A 17,797-nucleotide genomic window follows, 5' to 3' on the forward strand; every position below is an offset into this window, starting at 1 on the left:
CTTATACACAATAACAACCACCACCATTTATATTTTTCTATAAAATTTTCTTCTTACTGGATCATCATAACTTGGCTAGTACAGTAATACTAATTTTTCAGATATAAATGGCAAACTCTCTCATTTAGCAAAACAGTAATGTAATAGTAATTAAAATAATCTATGCCAATATAACAATTATATTTTTATAATACTGTTGTGATTTGTTTAAAATTTTGTGATACTCTTATGTGTTGTACCCAAGTACTACATAACATTTTGTATTTGCAATAGCCAAAGTAAGTTAAATTTTTTTTTAAATGTTTACAAGTCTCTTGAGGTTATTATAGTTAGTCAGGGAATCACATAAACAGTGAGATGAATTATCATCACATTAATTTTAAGGATAATCCTTTGAGTTCTGTTCTTCAGAATGATGACATATAAAATTAGCTTAATAGTATTTGAAATATTTTAGAAAAATCTGTTGATTAGTTTAAGAGTACTTAAATATTTTAGGAGACTATGACTCACTATACTCTTTAAGTAAATAATTTCTCTTTTCTTTAAAATCCACTTAATTTCTAATGCTATATAAATTTAAAAAAAAAAAAAGCATACGACCTTCTGGGAGGTGGTAATGGGTGGTATTTAAGATCTTAGCTCCAAGAGTCTGAGATCTTAAATACTCAATCAGATAGGACTGAGTTTGAAAGCCTAGTTCAGCCATTCACCAGCAGAGTCGTCTTGATTGGACCAATCCCCTCATTAATAAATGAGTATCATAATGATAGCATATATCCATAGGGTTTATGAGGATTCAACATTAACTAATAGCTAGTACATGGTGAGAAGTAGAGCCTGGTGATTAAGAGTATGGACTCTAAAGCTAAAGTGCTTGGATGAAACTGTAGCTCTGAAGCTCACTACCTGTTTGACCTTGGGCAAATTGCTTAACCTTAATTTTCTCATCTACAAAATGCAAATAAAAATAGTACCTGTTCCTGATGATGTTGTGAAGATTAGGTCAGTTGATTCACATAAAGTATTTAGGATAAGGCCTGGCACAACCTGACTGCTCAACAAATATTAGCTATATATGCATTATATTTGTAGTATTATTTACTACATACAGTTTTAGCCTTTGTAACAATGGCTTGGGAATGTAATTAAAATACTCAGAGATTTCTAATGGGCTCAATACAAATGCACTAAAATCACGGAATTAAATCTGGAAAAAAATAAAACAAGTAAAGCATTGTCATACCACAATCTCTAGTGGTATGAAAAAAGACTTTCTACCCTGCATGTTTACTAAAATCATATTCACAAGGTGCTTTAAAGCCAAACAAAATGGCCACACCCATTATTTCTATTAAAAATATATACTCTATATAAGTAATATGTAGCTATTTCTATAATTTAATTAACAGCAATTATTTAGCACAGCCCTAAGACAAATACTAATTTTAAGCACTCAGCAAAGTAATACCATCCGTTCATAGGCCTCCTGCTAGCTGAGTCCCTGGATGACCTCCAGTTGTGCAGAGATGCTATAGATGACTGAAACTTCACTTTATCAGGAACACAGTTTTTGAATCTTTATTTTTGGTACTTAGACCTCCTTCAGCTGGTTTACTCCAGTCTCAACTGTTTTCTCTCTTGAGCCTGAAGTTGGGCAGGAATTGCCATGGGACCTGGATGGGGAAAATGGAGAGTAGTAAGCATTTATCAACCAGGGATAGCTGGGCAATAACCCAGTAAAAGTACACAGTGTATAGGAGATGGTTGACAGGTGGGCTTGGTCTACTGAGACAAGGAGAACAAGAAAATTATTGGAAATAACTTTGTATCCCTGAAAGCAGGCCCCTGCCAAATCCCTTGTAGAGGAGTGTGAGCCTGGTTAGGCCTGTTGGGATTATGCTGAGTCACTCATATATTTTTGTACTGTCATTATACAGAGGTCACTGATGCGGATTTGTTTCTCTATATAAAGCTTATTGATTTACAAGCAAAGAAACTGTTTTCGTCATTGTTTAAGTTCCTAATGCCTCTCCCAGTGCCTTAAACAAGAAGTTCTGAATCAGAGTAAATTGAACAATGAAATTGGATTCTACAGAAAATCTAATGATACCTTGCAATCTTCACTTAGCACCTTCTAAGTCTTTATTTTTGAATTATAAGATATGTAAAAGAAATTTCTACCAACATTTAACTCATACCATTTAAAATTTAATGCACCCTAGAGGATAAAGATGAATCAGATGCAGTTTCTGTCCTCAAAAGTTCTAGCAGGAAAGATACATGTAAGGTCAATTAACTTTAATACAAGGCAGAGTGAAATCAAATCTGTAATAGAGCTTGAGCCATGATTTCAGTGGGGGAAAAAGGACCAGAGAGTCAAATGCTCCAGCAAATTTTAAATTTAACATGTGTACGCAGGTTCTCATCTGCCCTTCTTTGAGCATATGAATACTCTACAGTAAGCACCAACAATCTAGCCAACCCTGCTAACTTGATTCAATTATGTATATATTATATAATGCAGAGCTGTCTGGATATATATTAAATCAGTCCTTCAATGATTCAACAAATATGTATTAAGTATGTACTGTGTACCTGGCACAGAGCCAGACAACAGGGATTCACAAAGAATATAGAAATAGTTCTTATTCTCAAGGAGATTATAGTCTGGTGGAGAAAATGTCTATAATATAAATTGGGGAAAATGCTATGGATAAATGTAAAAGATTTGTTAAGAGAGAGCCAATTAAATAGTGAGTCAAAGGAGACTTCTATAAGCAAGTGCCACTCAAGCTAAGCCTTGAAATATAAATTAAAACAATTTAGCCAAATAAAAAGTTGGAGAGAGCATTTGAGATGAAAGTAAATGCATGTGTGCCTGAAGGCTCTGGTTCAGGAAAGATCTTGATACTTTCCAGGAGTCTAATGACAGGACAATGAATGACATGAGGTGATATGGCCAAGGTAAGCAGGAGCCAGATCATACTTAGCTTTGTTGGCCATATTTAAAGATTTGTGATTACATTTAAGTGCAATGGGAAGTTATTGCAAAATTTTAAGCATGGGAGAACATAATAACATTTGTCATTTATGGAAGATCATTCTAGTTACTATGGAGAAAATCGTTTGAGGGGACAAGAGTGAGAGCAGAAATCAGTTAGTGGTTACTTGGAGAAGGTAGAAAAAGATGAATGGATTTGAGCTATGTTGATCCCATTTATTGTTAAACCAGATGGGGGGATTGTCAAGGATGAGGCCCAGTTTTATGTTTGGGGTGCCCTTTGTGAGGCAGGGAAGACTTTGAAGAAACCTCTGTGGAGAGGTAATCGGGAATTCATGTTTGGACATGTGGGAAACCTGTGATGCATCTGAAAGATCTCAAGGAAGCTGAACTGGAGAAGATCTGTATGAAATATTGTCAATTAATATACTGATTTTCCCCTATATTTTATGAAATATCTGGACTTGGGAAATATCTGAATAATTAGCTTTGTCACCTTTCATCAATCTTTAATATAAATTATGAGTATGGCTACTTCAGCTATTTTGAGTATGTATTTAGTAAATCTATTTTATAGACATTTTTAATTCCCAGACTATTTTTAGTTTGGGTATTATTTTTGTTTGCTTTTTCACAGAACTGAAGGCAAACAGTGTTATTCCTTCCTATTCTGTAGATAAAATATTAAGAAATTCTTTGAAACTATGATTTGTGGTAGGAGTACATTTATAGTTTTCCAATTTCGTACCCTATGTTTATTCTATTGCACAGATTACTAATTCTGAGATAATCTTTGATATATGTGATTCTGTCTTTATAGCAATGCTAATCTTCCCAGTTTTCAGTAGAATCAATCATCTGGTTGGTGATTAAGAGCCATGTTTTTCAGTAATGAACATTTGAGTAATAGGCAATTCTGATTTAGAATGTCTTTTCTTAACAAAGTATAAAAATTTCTCTAACCTCACAGTTATGGATTTGGTCACTGCAAGAAGCTTCTGGGGCATCTGCATGTGGGCAGTCAATTGAGGAAAAAAATGGGTAATCATATGTAAGAAATAATGTTTAGGAAGATCCATATGGCTTTCCAGGCAACCAAAAATGAAGCAAAGGAAGAAAATCTGAAGTGTGTATGCAGGTTCCTAGGAAATAGTTCCTAGGAAATAAAAGCCTTTCTAGTGACTTTCCCAAGGACACATTAAATCATAACTTCTAAGGAACTACGTAATTAAACAATTGCAAAATTGTTTGTTTCTGTGGCCTAAGCCAAAGAAGCTTAAAACTATGTAAGAAATTAGATGGCTTCTTTTAAAATGCTTTTGCTTAAGAATCATATAGCTGGTTTAAGGCCAAGTTCTAAAACTGAAAATGTTGAAGCCACAGTTTTATTAATCAATATCCAAAGGTAGACATACTTTAGTTTGGCTATCTTACTAATTAATAAGAACCAAAAGAGTGAATAAGTCTACCTAGTGCTAAATAGCAACAATTTTCTGCCATTATTTTTTTAAATGTTTTTAAACACCATGTTTTAGTTTCTCCATACATACTTTTTTTTTGCATTTATAGAGTTCTGTATCAGTGCAAACTGAAAATGCAGTAAAGATTGTAGGTCTCTATTGTGTACAGGAAATAACAGTAACTATAAAATACACCAACTATAGACGTCACTATACTAATAAACATTTATAATGTACATAATGCAGAGAAACCACATAAGTAGTGAGGAAGTTCCTAGGCATCTTTAAGGAGCCATGGACCTAGAATAAGTGTCTTAATATCTTTGTGCCTCACTTTCCTCATCGCAATATGTATATAATTTAAGTATCTAATTCATAGAGTTATTTTCAGGATAAGAATTGTAAATTATTAAAAAATATTTTAATATTTTTATTATTACATAAATAGCTGAAAGTTAAAAAAAGCATAAAGAACTTATTCTGGTGCTTTAAAAATATCTCTCATAGTATTTTACACAATCTAGTCCCTTAATATTATTTGTTGAATTAGTGAAATGAATATTAATTAAAAGGTTTTCATATTCAGCAATTTCAGATGGGATCAATATATATTGATATAATTTATATATATATTATATTGGTGTTATTATATATAGGTGTTATATCTGTGTGCATGTATATGTTATATGAAGCTGTGTTTTTCTCTCTAGCTCCATACAAATTTATTTCTAACATGTCTGTGCTATGTGCAATATGAATCTATGCTTTATGAAAATGTACATATGCTTTTATGTATATATTTTTCCTAGTATGGGCATATATTTCAGTATACTCCATGCATAGAAATATCTTTAAACATATTGAAAACCAACCTCATGATGTCTCCTTAGGACCAGTTTCTACCACTTGCCCCTCACGGGTGTGACCTGCTCCTTCTTATGACCTCTCCATTTGTGTTAATGATCATCTCAGTCACCCACAGTACAAAAGTCTTCAAAGTTCTTTTCTTTTGGTTCTCTCTTTTTTGCTGCCTTTATTAAATCAGGCATTATATTTTTTAGAAACCACTTACAACATAATTAACTTTCTCTTTAAAATCTCTACTGCTATTATGGTGTTCATGTCTTCATGATACCTGAGCTACTGTAAGAGACCCTATTGCTGATCGTTCCCTTCCATGCTTGTGTACCTCTTCTATATCAATCTTCCAGAAATCACAGATCTAGTCCTGATTCTTCCCTGGCCAAGTCTCTGAGGGTTCTTCATTGCCACTAGATAAAAATCTAAATTTCTTGCCATAGCATTTTATACTCTCCATGATCTCCCTCTCTTCCAGCCACTAAATCAATTTCAGCCTTTTCTTCTTTATTCTCCCATTCATGTATCTCCTGATCCTGATAAGCTGAACTATGTGCCATGTCTTAAACACATACTGTATGCTCCTTCCTCTAACTAAGCCTTTGCTCATCTCATTTCCCCACTTAGAATGCCTTCCCTTGCTATTGTGACCATTGTCTGTTGACATCATCTGCATCCCCCAAGAGCCAGTTCAATGCTACCTTCTCCACAAAGCTATCACAAATTGACCCGATCAGAAGCAATTTTTCATTTCTAAGAACTGCTGAAGTGCTTTATTCCTTCCTCTTCTGTTCATTCTTTTGGTATCAGACCATCAAAACAACCCTAAGGGCATGAAAGGATAGATATCAACAACCCAAATTAAGGAGATAAACTGCTAATTCTAACACTTAAGACACTGAGTTTATGATCTCTACCCAGGTCTATGACAAATTTGAAGCATTTAATGAACACTTAAAAGGGAAATACAAGCCCTAGTTAGGTCTATGACCAACTTTTGGGTAGTAAATGAGAGGAATTGGAGTAAAGAGGAGGGAAGAGCCCAAGGTAGATCATGACCATCTCTGCAGTGTGGCAAGGGGAAAAAGGAATGACTAAAATGGAAGCTGATGATTTTACTAGTGAGAGGAGTTCCTTATGAGGGAAGCCCTTGTACTGGCCTCTTTTTTCACTCTTTAAAGAAAACATCTGTACAAGAGATTGGAGCACAACAGTGTTTGAAGCATCTGGCACATTGCTTAACAGTCTAATCAAAAACCAATTTCTAAATTATTGAGGATATTTATTTATTCATTTTGTAATAGCTTATATGACAGATTTGTTATCCTGTTTGGTTAAATATCAACTTGGTATGCATCTGGTACTACGGACAGAATTTATCAAATATCTAACATAAGTGAAGTTTACCAGCTTTCTCATTTCTGCATACTCATTTCTTTTATAAAATCTGTTCTTACTCCTCTGTCTGTCCCTGTTTTTTTTTTTTTTCTCTCTTTCTGATGCCAACATGGCCAAATTTAACTATCCCAGCATTGATGTAAGTAACCCATCTGAAAATTTTCAGAAATTGGTCAGTGGGCAAATTGATTTTTCTATAACTTGATTTTTGGTGTATAGGCCTAGAGCTGCCTATATTGAGCATACTAGAGGTGCTCAATGAACACTGAATTAACTAAGATTTTAATTGCAAAATTAAATGTACTATCCTTACACTTACACAAACACAGCCTGCACTTAAATTCGTTTTTTCCCCGCTCTGTCCATGAGTAGCTTTGCTAACAGAGTTCTTTAACTAGTTGGACTTACTATCACCTAACCACAATAATTTAAGAGATGTTTTGTTTAGAAAAGATTTTAGTTGTCCAGAATTCAGCTGTTCAAGACCAAGCAGTTTACTAGACCACTGGTAGAAACTAAACACAACGTTTATACAACTATTTTAATTACCGGCACCCAACCATTTACTACATCAAGGGACACCATGTATTCACCCTGTTTTTTGCCATATGGTAAATTATAACGTGTATTCATTTTTAATGCATGTGCAAAAGTGTCTGAATGCAGAGCACAGTTTGCTTTTTATTCAGTCCCATGTCCTGGGCTCAACTTCTAAGTTGTGGGTGGACCTGTTTGTAGTGAAGGCGATTCTGAATAATGGTGTGACTCTTAGTAAGCACAAGTGGAAAATTTAGCTGTTTGACATGAGGTCTCCAAACACTACATTTTCCTTTTAGTGCTAAAATTTTTTCAATCTTTTTGAATTACCAAAATTGTTCTCTTGGGTACTCAGGGGTTTGCTTGAGTACATATATAGTGTAACCTTTTATGAAATAAAATATATGGAATTAGAAAGAAAATGCTGAACTTGTTGTGTTAAGCCAAAGAAACAATCTTCTTAAAAATAAATTGCAGCTAAATCACCATTCTCCGCCAAAGAACAAATCCTTTTTTTTTATTAAGTGAAGAATAAGTGCCCAACAAACATGAAAAAATGCTCAACATCACTAATTATCAGGGAAATGCAATTAGAACCACAATGAGATATCACCTTACCCCTGTCAGAACGGCCATTATTAAAAAGTCAAAAAAGAATAGATGCTGGTGTGGATACAGAGAGAAAGGAATGCTTATATACTGTTGTTGGTGGGACTGCAAATTAGTATAACCTCTGTGGAAAACAGTATGGAGATTCCTCAAAGAAATAAATGTAGACTTACCATTTGACCCAGCAATCTGACTACTAGGCATCCACTCAAAGGAAATGAAATCATTTTATCAAAAAGACACCTGCACTTGAAAGTATATTGCAGCACAATTCATAATTGCAAAGATATGGAATCAACCTAAGTGCCCATCAAGAAAATGTGGTATATATTTAATATATACCATGAAGTTCTACTCGGCCATACAAATGAATGAAATAATGTCTTTTGCAGCAACTTGGATGAACTAGAGACCATTGTCCTAAGTGATTTTCAAGAATGGAAAAACACACACCACATGTACTCTCTCATAATTGGGAGCTAATTGATGGGTATACATGGGCACAAAGAGATGTAAAGGTCATTGGACATCAAAAAGGGGGAGGAGGAGGAGGGGAAGGGGTAAAAACCTACCTCCTGGGTACAGTGAACACTATTCTGGTGATGGGCACACTAAAAGCCTTGACTTAAGCTTTATAAAAGGTACCTATACAACAAAAATATTTATACTTCCTTAATATTTTAAAAAAATAAAAGAACAACACATGTAATGAGTTCACCTTGTTCTAAAGCAATTTTCTGTAGAATTTCTTATATATGCACATCATTAATTTCTGATTATTTATGGATATAAGATATGTACTTGTGAACTGGGAGCCTCTTTCTCTAAGCTAATATTTGGTCATTCTTCATAATGATGTCTGTAAATGAGCTCTCTCCTGAGATCTTGTAACAAATGATTTATCATGAAAAAATAAACTACAAATAATGCCACTGTAATCCCATTGTTCTATATATTATAACATTATGGGAGAGTAAATCACTTGATTACATTTGCTACATCCTTTTGGAAAGTAAGGACTGATGCCACTCCTCTCATTTGCCCTTTGGGGCTGACATAGCCATCATTTCTTTTTTTGGTTTACTTATTTGTTGTTTAAACTAGTCTATAACTTTTTAACAGAATATATGAATAATAGCTCCTTGAACAAACCTTTAAAGTCAAAATTGTTTTTACAATGAGAATTTCAAATTTTAAAAGATATACAGTACTAGATATAGTTTTGATTTTTTGACATTTAAAGTTTTATCATTCATTCAGCAAACCATGTCAATAGCTGTGACTATTTACCAATAGAGCATTTTTTAAAGTTTTAAAAGGAAATGTATTGCCATGGTGAATACTATGACTGTAAATCTTTTAAATTTATGGTTAGAAGCAAAGCAATTTGATGAAAAGACTTTAGGACTTGGAGCCAAGACCTAAGTTGAAATCCTTGCTTAACCTAACTGTTATATGGGCCTCAGTACCCAATAAATTTTAAGCACTCTTCTTCCATGTTTACTTTTTTTAAAAAAGCAAATATGTGCAGAAAATAATCACCCATTCATTCAATAAATATTTTATTTCAAAAACATTTATTAGATCAGGCAATTCTAAATGCTAAGTCAAAGGAATGAGAATAAATAAGTGTTGGCAGTTATTCCAACTATCTTCTTGGAATATTGGCATTCACCTAGCCTCAAATAATGCAGTCTTCCTGTGCTGACTGGCACTGCTAAATTTACCATCATCCCTTAACTAAATCCATTTTGGTTCCCTAATTCATTGCCTAGTGTACATTAATTTTTTTGCCTTCTATAGAACATTGAGATCCACTAAAATTAAAGCTTGCAATATTTTTTATTCATGGACCATGACTCCTAATGATATTAATCTGTCAGTCAAGTCTTTTACTACACAAACTTTGTTTCTGAACATAATTCTACAGCTAGATATCTTGGGTACTTATCCCATATAGAAACTTAATAGGAAAGATAAAATGTTTTTAATATCCATAAAGAATGCCAACTTAAGCATTTTTTAACCTGACATTGTGAACATACAACTTAAGCATTTTTAAACATGGAAATCCAGTTATGAGATCCTACCAAAAGTCCACTATGGTTGGAAGTTTGCACCACAATAAAGGGTATTAGGTGAGACTCAGAATTATTAGCCAAGGCTGAAAAAAGAGTAGTCAGAAAAAATGAATAGTAAAAATGACACTGAAAACAAACTAGGCACATTTCTCTAGTTGAGTCAGGGCTTTATTGTGGTAAACAAAGAAGGTGTGTGTGTGTGTGTGTATGTATATATATATGTATGTGTGTGTATATATATGTATGTGTGTGTTTGTATGTATATGTATGTGTGTATATATACATATATATATACACGATATTTTTCAGGGCACGTCATTAGTCATATGAAGAAAGAGTTCAATAGTTGCTTCCCAGGGACCTAAAAATATTCATTGAGTTTTCAGGAGTAGTTGAGTCAAAATGGAAAATTTAATCTTCACATAAACAATGGTGCTCAAACTGCAGCAACTGAACTGGGAAACTCTGTCATCCACTGTATTCAACAGACCTTGCACTGACTACCACTTCTTTTAGGCTTTGGACCACTTCTTGCAATGAAAAATATTCAATTCTCAACAAGCCATGGGAAACACCTTTCACAATTTTATTGCCACTCACTCTCCAGTCTTCTATACTGCTGGCGCAAACAAGCTACCATTAAGATGGCAAAATTGTATTGATAGTTTAGGCATATACTTTGATTAATTGTATTGCTTCTTGTTAAGAAATTATACTATATATAAACTATACTTTTGATTTGAAATCTGACATTTCATATTTAATGACCTTAATGGTTATGGGTGTATGAAAGCGCTACTGACTTTTGTATATTGATTTTGTAACCTGAGATTTTATATATTTATCAAAGTCTTTGGGGGGAGTCTTTAGGGTTTTGTAGGTATAAGATCATATCATCAGCAGAGATAATTTGACTTTTTTTTTCCAACTTGGATGCCCTTTATTTCTTTATCTTTCTTGATTTCTCTGGCCAGAATTTCCTCTACTATGTTGAATCCAAGTGATGAAAGTAGGCATCCTTGTGTTGTTCCAATTGTCCCCATTCAATATGATGTTGGCTGTGGGTTTGTCATATATGGCTTTTATTATTTTAAGGTATATTCTATGCCTAGTTTCTTGAGGATTTTTATCATGAAGTGATATTTAATTTTATCAAATGGTTTTTCTACATCTATTGAGATGGTCATATGGTTTTTGTTTCTAATTCTGTTTATGTGGTAGATCACATTTATTGATTTGTGTATATTAAACCATCATTGCACGCCTGGAATAAATACCCATTTGACCATGGGGTATTATTATTTTGATGTGCTGTTAGTTTCAGTTTGCTAGTATTTCACTGAGGATTTTTTTCACCTATGTTCAGGGATATTGGTCTGTAGTTTTTCTTTTTTTGTTGCATCTTTTCCTGGCTTTAGTATCAGGGTGATACTGGCTTCATAGCATGAGTTAGGGAGGAATCCCTCCTTCTCAGTCTTTTGAGCAGTTTCAGTAGGATTGGTACCATTTTCTGTTTGTATGTCTGGTAGAATTTGACTGTAAGTCCTTCTGATCCTGGCCTTTTTTGGTTGAGAGATTTTTATTTCTGATTCAATCTCACTATTCATTATTGGTTTGTTCAGGATTTCTATTTCTTCCTGATTCAAGTCTAGGAGGTAGTATGTTTTTAGAAACTTATCTGTTTCCTCTAAGTTTTCCAGTTTGTGGGTGTAGAGATGCTCATAGCCACCTAAGATGATCTTTTGTATTTCTGTTGTGTTAGTTGTAATGTCTCCGTTTTGATTTCTGATTGAGCTCATTTGAATCCTCTTTCTTCTCTTCTTGGTTAATCTAGCTAGTGAGCTATCAATTTTTCAATTTTGTTTATCTTTTCATAGAACCAACTTATGTTTTCTTTGATCCATTGTATTGTTCCTTGGTCTCAAGTTCATTTAGTTCTGCTCTGATCTTTGTTTGTTATTTCTTTTCTTCTGCTAGCTTTGGGTTTGGTTTGTTTTTGTTTTGCTAGTTCCTTGTGGTACAATGTCAGAATGTTATTTTGTGATCTTTCAATCTTTTTGATGTAGGCATTTAATGCTATATATTTCCCTGTTAGTACTGCTCTTGCTATAACCCAGAGGTTTTGATATTTTCATTTGTTTCAATTTTTTCAAAGTTCTGTCTTGATTTCTTCATTGACCCAAAGATCATCAGGAGCAGGTTGTTTAATTTGTATGTATTTGTATAGTTTTGAGAGTTCCTCTTAGAATTAATTTCTAGTTTCATTCTGCTGTAGTCTAAGAAGATACTTAACATGATTTCAATGAGTTTTAAATTTATTGAGACTTTTTTATGGCCTAATATGCACTCTATCTTGGAAACTGTTTTATGCACTAATGAGAAGAATGCATATACTGCAGTTGTTGAGTAGATTGTTCTGTAAATGTCTCTTAAGTCCATTTGTTCTGGATTCCAGTTTAAATCCATTATTTCTTTGTTGATTTTCTGCCAAGATAATCTATCTAATGCTGTCAATGGGTATTGAAGTCCCCCTCTATTATTGTCTATCTCTTTTCTTAGGTCCAGTAGTATTAAAATTTATTTTATGAATCTGGGTGCTCTGGTGTTGGCCACATATATATTGAGAATTGTTATATCTTCATGTCGAATTTATCCTTTTATCATTTTTTTTTACTTTTATTGATTTAAAGTGAGTCTCTTGTAGGCAGCTTATGTTTAGGTTTTGTTTTTTGTTTGGGGGGGATTTTTTGCCCATTTCACCAATCTATATCTTTTAAGAGGGGCAATTAGTCTATATGTTTAAAGTTAATAGTGATATGTGAGGTTCTGTTCCTGTTATAATGTTGTTACCTAATTGCTTTGTATTGTCAATTGTGTAATTGTTTTTTATAAGACCTATGAATTTTATGGTTTTATATTTTTCATGTTTTTGTTTGTTTATTTGTTTGTTTAGAGACAGAGTCTTGCCTAGGCTGGAGTGCAGTGGGATGATCATAATGCCCTGTAAGCTGGAACTCCTTAGCTCAAGCAATCCTCCCACTTGACATAATTCCATGTTTCCCAAGGCTGCGTTTATTTTTCTAATTCTTTTTTCTTTAGTTTTATCTGACTGGGTTAATTTTAGAGACGTGTCTTCAAGATCTGAAATTCTTTCTTCTCCTTTGTCTATTCTATTCTTTGGGTTTTCAAATGCATTTTGTAATTCCTTCAATGGGTCTTGCATTTCTGAAAGTTCTGTTTGTTTTTAATCTATTTCTTTAATAAATTTTTTATTCATATCCTGAATTGTTCTTCTGGCTTCTTTGTGGTGCTTTTCAACTTTCTCTTGGATTTCATTGAGCTTCCTTACAATCTATATTTTGAATTCTTTATCTGTCAGTGCAGAATTTCCATTTCGGTTGGGATCCATTGCTAGAGAGCTAGTGGAACCTTTGAGGGTGGCAAACACTCTGTTTTTTTAGACTGCCAGAGTTCTTATGCAGGTTCCTTCTCATCTGGAGGAGCTGTCTCTTCTTATTTTTGAATTTACTTTTGTTTGGATAGGACTTTTTTTACTTTTTATTTTTTCCCATCGAGCATAATGTATGTTGTATTTGTTCATTTTGCTTTGATTTTGTGTGCTTTCAGGGGACTAAGGCTCTATGTGAGTTCCTTGGTTACAGGTAACATTTCATGGTGGCTTTCTCAGATGCTGATCATAGTTGTGATGGACAGGGCATATGAGCTAGCTCACTCCCTTCTTTGAGACTAGAATTACAGATGTCTTAGGAACCTTATTGGGCATATGAAATAGCTCACTCTCTTCTTTGGGACTGGAATTACAGACATCTTAGGAAGTATTTCTCATTCTCCATCTGTGTCCTGAGAGCAAATTCTGATTTGGGTTGTGCAGTTTAACCTCCAGGCCAGTAGGTGGCACTTATTTTAAAAAGTTGGTTGCAGCGGAAGCCTATGGATATATGCTTGGTTTTAGATGGTGGGTGGGGTGGTCTGTGGATCATTATGGAATGTGCTGAGGTCTCTCCTCGTGGGGAAGGAGGAGGTTGCACCAGCTGCACAAGCTGGATAGGCAGAAATGTGGTTCACCTCCCTGTCACAACCCTGTTCCTGGGCTGTGACTTTCAGTTGAGATAGACGGCGTCATTTACCTCCAGGCTACAATGTAGTTGAGGGCCATGGAAAACTCCTATCCCGTGGCTCTTCCCCGAGATGGCCCCAGGGCAAAACTTTTTCTCTCATCACAAAACAGATAGCTTTGCAGCCTGACTATACTCCTCTGCAAGAAGCTGCTCCTCCTTGAAGGGCGGGAAGATGGGCTCTACCCTCTGTGCAAACCCAGGTGTGGTGGGCACAGCATCAGGGGGGATGCAGCTGCCCATAAACAACTGCAATGGCTGTCCCCTAGCACACCTACACCAACCACCTGAGGGAACATCCATGCTGCATCCTCAGCAGTGGGTGAAGGAGGTTGGGGAAGGGGAAGGCCCTGACTTTTCATTCATTCCTGGGCACTGGTGCCACCTGATCTCTTGGGTGGAACCACTCTCCTCTATAGAGGCAAGTATTTCACCTGCATCTCTGCTGGGCAGTTGGGGAGGACAGGCACCTTCAGCTCACAGGTGGGGGACTCTGGAATGGAGGAGAGCATGCCCTCTGGTCTCTTTTATCCCAAGTGGCATTCTGGCCCACTGCACTTGTCTCTCGCCTAGGGGCAGCCTGCCCTGAGAGTTAGACTCCAGAAATCCCTCAGATCCTCTGGGTCCCATTGGCCCCTGTGGCTGCTGCAGTCTGAGTGTGTACTGAAGAATATTTGCGGGGGATCTGGCTATTCAGGGACACAGGGTTGAGATTCCCTGGGCTGTGCAGCTGCAGGAACTCTGCTGCTCCATGTAGGAGGGGGGATGGGGCTCACCCTCCGTCCAAACTCGGGCATGGTGGGCACACCATCAATGGGGGTGCAGCCTCCCTAAAAGTCTTTGGCTGTCCCCTGGTGCACCTGTACCAACCCCCCACAGGGGGCAGTTGCTGCTACATCTTTAGCAGTGGGCAGTGGGGGAGAGGGGTCCCCATCTCCTTATCTATTCCCTGCTACTGGTGCCACTTGGCTGCTGGGGCAAAACTACTCTTCTCCCCTACAGGACCCAGCTGCACACATGCATCACCACTGGGAGGGGTGCACATACTTTCAGCTTTAAGCATGTAGATCTCAGGCAAAGGAGGGCACATGCTCTACTTTCTTTTGTCCATGGGGCACTCTGGCATGCTGCACTCTCCCTTCCCCTAGGGGCAGACCACCCTGAGGGTTAGAACTCCAGGAATCCTGCAGCTCCGTTGGGTCCTCAGTCCAAGCAGGTGCTAGGAAATGTTTACGGGGGATCCAGCGATGTGGAGACAGAAGGTCTGAGAACACTCTGGCCAGAACAGAGGTCCACAATGGGTGCACAGCCAGTATGGCATCTGACATCTCAGCTCTGACCTCCAGGATGGGGTGGGGATGGGAGGAATGAGTGACCCTGCACAGGCTGGCAGCCTGGTGCTCTGTGCTCAGGAAATGCCCAAATAGTCATCGACAGCAAGCAGTGCTTGAGCTTGCAAGGGTAGACCGGTTCTCTGACAGCTCGGAAGCCAGCAGTCTGCTGCAGGAGTGAGTGGAGCAAAACGAAACACTCAGACCCACCCTTTCTATGGGACTTCAAGTTCCTTGGGGGTTAATCTCTACCAAATTCTAGCTGCCTTCTTATTCTACACACTAGCTTCTTTCTACAGGTTCTCTGGTAGGTTCTGATATTCTTCCCTCAGTATTCCACTTAGACCATGATTAGTCACCTGTATGTTTGCTTCTTTCTGATAAGTACTGGTGACTGATGTCCTCAAGTCAACCATCTTGGGGAAAAAAAAAATCCTAAATAATAAAGGGATTTAGTAAGACGGCAAAGTATAAATTAAAGTGCAGAAAGTAATAGCATATAAATATATGCACATATATAAACACAGTAACCAACTAAAGAATATAATGCCAGAAAATATATCATTTAGAATAGCAACAAATATAATAAACACTAAGGAATAAACTTGTTAATGAACATGTAAGATATATATAAAGGTAACTTTAAAATGCTACTAAGTTACATACTAGAAGGGAACACCATAATATATCATTGGAAAAAAAGATGCAACATCAAAATATTTCAATTTTCACTTTTACACTAAAAATTTAAAGCAAAAATACCAATTAAAAATTTTAAACAAGAAAAACTGATGCTAAAATTTATATGGAAAAATTAATGAGCAAGAATATCCAGGAAAATTCAGAAAAAATAATAATGAGAGAGATCCAGGACTATCAGATATTAAAACATTATGAAGCTATAATAATTAAAATAAAATTAAGATAGATCAAAATATAAAATCAAAAAATAGACAAGACACATTAAAGAATTTAGTATCTAATAAAGGTGGAAATTCATGTAAGTAGGAATAAATGGATTGTTCCATAAGTCATACTGGGAAAACTGGACATCAATCTCAAAAAACAAAACAAAAAAAAAACCCAAGTTGAATCCCTACTTCATAATCTGTATCCAATTAAATTATTGCTCAATCAAATTTTCACATTTAAAAATGAAAACATACAACTGTAAATGGAAAATAGGTAAATTGGACAATATTAAAGTTAGAACCTTTTTATTAACAGAGTGAAAAAGGAAGCCATAGAGTAGAGAAGATAGTCCCAATAAATCTTGATACCTTTGTATGATGTTGAACTTTATTCCTAATAAAAGAATTGCAAATTAAAAGTACAAAATGCCATTTTTCATCTATCAAATTGCCCATGTTCAAAATTGTGGCAATGCACTGTGTTGGCAGATGTGGTGAACAAGGTTCTCTCTTCCTGAGAGCTGAAAGAGCCCAGGGGAGTGTAAATCGCTCCGTAATCTTGGAAAACAATATTAAAATATTTTTAACTTTTTAACTGCTTAAACGCTTGGGTATAATGATTCTACTTCTAGGAATTCATTCTATAAATGTACCTGCCTTTGAGTGAAATGGAAATGTTAATTGCAACAGTGTCTCTAGTAGCAAAAACAAATAACCAACCAAAATGTTAAATGACAAAAGAAAAATGGCTACAAGAATTTCATTACACCCATACAATATACTGTAATACCATTCAGCTTAAAAAAATGAGGACCTGAAATGAACATACTGAATAAATTAATGTACTGAATAAATGAAACGAATGTACTGAAATAGAACAAAATTCCATATATGTTGTTAAACCACATAAACTATATGGGCATCATGCATGGTCTTTTGTCATTTCTGTAAAAGAAAAAAGAATATAAATAATATGCTTGTATTTACATAGGCTATATATAATATCTAGAAAAGTAATGGGAAATAGTGGTTGCCCAGAAAGGAAAATTATGTGGAAAGAAAACTTACTTTTTGTACTGTATATTCTTTATACCTTTTTTCCTATCATGTATGTATATTACATATTTTAAATAACTAAAAAATAATTTTTTAAAGAAAACTCAGAAAGTTTAAAAATAGAAGAATGAGCAAAGATACTCAAAGAGAAATAGACTTGGTAATATTAATACCAGAAAAATAGAATTCACAGTAAAAAAAAGTGGTAATATTTTGCTCATAAAAAGTAAAAAGTACTATGTACAATGAAATTATAACTAGTCATAAGAAATAACATCGACATTTATGAAAATAAAAATGCATAGAAAAATGCAAAAAAACACCATTTGATATGTATCTTGAAAGATGTTTGGCTAAGACGACAAATTCTGAATGGATTCAGCTCAATTCATTCAATAAAAATCTAGTTTAATATC

General features: G+C 35.2%; 1 protein-coding gene across 12 annotated transcripts in view; it reads left to right on the forward strand.

Annotated features, from left to right (window-relative positions):
- DLG2 (discs large MAGUK scaffold protein 2) overlaps positions 1-17,797 on the forward strand; it is a 1,100,864-nt gene that overhangs the window by 591,655 nt on the left and 491,412 nt on the right. The window lies entirely within an intron of this gene.

This window comes from Eulemur rufifrons, chromosome 6 (genome assembly GCF_041146395.1).
Source record: "Eulemur rufifrons isolate Redbay chromosome 6, OSU_ERuf_1, whole genome shotgun sequence".
Lineage (NCBI taxonomy): Eukaryota > Metazoa > Chordata > Mammalia > Primates > Lemuridae > Eulemur > Eulemur rufifrons.